Source organism: Belonocnema kinseyi, chromosome 4 (genome assembly GCF_010883055.1).
Source record: "Belonocnema kinseyi isolate 2016_QV_RU_SX_M_011 chromosome 4, B_treatae_v1, whole genome shotgun sequence".
Classification (NCBI taxonomy): Eukaryota; Metazoa; Arthropoda; class Insecta; order Hymenoptera; family Cynipidae; genus Belonocnema; species Belonocnema kinseyi.
The window spans coordinates 102801256-102803919 of NC_046660.1; positions in this window are offsets into that span (position 1 = coordinate 102801256).

Here is a 2664-nt window from a genome sequence, read left to right on the forward strand (position 1 = left end):
TTGGAAAAGGGTAAAACAATCACTGGTGAATATTATGCATCATTATTAGAGCAGCTGAAAGAATAAATTTAAAAAAAACGACCACATTTGACGAGAAAAAAAATTCTCTTTCATCACGACAACGCCCGAGTTCACAGATGTTTCGTTTCAATGGCTAAAATTGAAGAACTAAAATTCGAATTGGTCGAACACCCACCGTATTCACCAGATTTAGCCCCCAGGACTTTTTCTTATTTCCAAACTTGAAAAAATGGCTCGGTGGACAGAGATTTCCAGACAACGAAGACGTCATTGCCTCTGTAAGTGCTTATTTTGAGGAACTTCCGAAAACGCACTTTTCTAAAGGATTAAAAAAACTTGAAAAGCGATTGACCAAGTGTATAGAGCTCCAAGGAGATTATGTTGAAAATAAAAAAAAATTACCCAAAAAAATTGTTTTTATACTTCATTCTAAGGACTTATTGAACTACCCTCGTACCGTTGCCACATTTTGAGCCAAGACATTCCCGATGATAGCTGCAGGGCGTTCCATGAACACCCCGAGCATTTAGTTCACATACTATCCTATTGTCCAACTCACGCGGGAACGACCTACATTCAAAGGCACAATGCGGCACTAAGAGTGCTATGTTACCATCTCTGTCACTCTTATGGCATTAACCTTAATATCACTTCTCTAAATGCTCCTAGGGAAATCGAGTCAATTGTCGAGAATGGAAAGTGCCGCATATACTGGAACTTTATATTCTCGACAATTGTTTCTGTTGCACACTCGAGGCCAGACATTGTTCTTCTGGACTTCGAGAAGCGAGCCATGTTCGTTATCGAATTTTCGACACCAGCTGACAAAACATCATAGCCAAGGAGAATGAAAAGAAAGAGAGGTATAGAGACCGTATAAGGGAGTTGCAACGATTTATTCGGGATATTCTGTCCTTATCGTCGGCGCTCTTGGAGGTGCCAAGCTTTCACTCGTTAATAGCCTGAGAAGCATCCCTGCGAGTCAAAAATATGCTAAAACACTTGCGGGAAAAATGCAGAAGGCGGTAGTCCTTGGATCACTTTGTGTTCTCAGGGTGCACGAAACTTTTGCCGGATCGTCGTATTGATTCCGTTACAGGCTGTAACCACCTATCTCACGGTCGTGAAACCTGATTGTGGCTGAAATTTTACCGCGATTTCGCTGGAAGCGGGTGCAATTTTTCAGATTAGCACCCGCTCCCGGTGAAATCCTGCGATTGTCCTTATGACAAATTTTTAATTATATATATATATAATAAGTATTGAATCAACTTATTTACCGATCTTCATTTGTATTATACTTATTTGGTGATGATACCGAAATTGTTGTTTTTTTTACGTATTTCTAACGGCTTAGGAGATCCTTCTGGAAAGTTACCCTTTTTATTTTTTTTGAGAAAATTTTTAAAGCCTGTATTCGTTTAGACCCACAGATATTGCACTTTTTAATTAAAAATAACTAATTTAATAATTACAAATTTTTCATTATTCAATGTTAAGCTCATTTATGAGCCGAAAAAGGCTTTGATACGCAGCAAAAACATTTGAAACTCAGTTTTGAGACGCAACCAGACACCGATTTCTTGAAGACGAATTCAAGACATAACCAAGTCCAACTCAAGTCGAAGCATTTTTATTTGGGAGTTCGTGGTTTATATACTGTAAAAGAGAGAAAATAAACTTTTGCAGCTGATTTATATAGTTGTGAAATTTTGTTGCGCATTGATAATACAATAGCTGTCGCCTATATTTATAAAATGGCACACATTGAGTTCCCACAGCTGAATAAACTAAGTAGAAAAATGAATGGTGTAACAGCATAACTAGTTAGGTGTAATTTTTTTTGAACACGTTTTGTTTTCTTGGCTTAAAAATTGTTTGAAATTCTGCCGCACATTGTGGTGAAAGGATGCCTACAGTAAATTAATGATATATGTTGTGCGTTATTCAGTGGCCATTTGTGAAACTAATTAACTGACTGTGCGATATGGTAAAGGCCTATCTTAACGCTCACTTCTCTGGGGGCTTAATCTGGCAGTGCATCTTTATCTGAAACTGTGATCAATCCTACAAACGTTTAAATCTTCATATTCAATTAATTCTCTTGCTGCACTAAATAGTTACAAAATACAAATAAACTAAATATTTTGTATGAAAATAACACTGTAGTATTTAAAAACCCACTTTTGTTAAGAAACGATTTTTTAAATTTCATTTTCCACTTTTCAGACTTCTATTTGCCTCGTAATGGGTTTATAATGTTTGACACATATGTTCAGTTTTAACCAGGATGTAAAAAATTTGTAAAAAAATCCATGGACTTACACGGTTTTGACAGCAATCAACTCTTGACGATCTTTATCTAAAAAAATCTGCCCGCCACGCGGGCACATTCTCATCGCGCACTCTGCGCGCGGCTCGCTTTGCTCGGTAGTTTGAGCGCGGCTAGGGTGCGCGACTGTTGGTTCTCGCGCTTCGGGCTCGATGATGTATTTATCTCACGCTTCGCGCTCGATTAGCTATTGTTTTTATATTTTCGCACATTCTTGGGCAAACCTTTTACAACTAAGACTCAAAATATTCATCACTGTAATTTTGTGATTTGAGCGCACCTACGGCGAGCGATTAATGGCTCTCTCACTC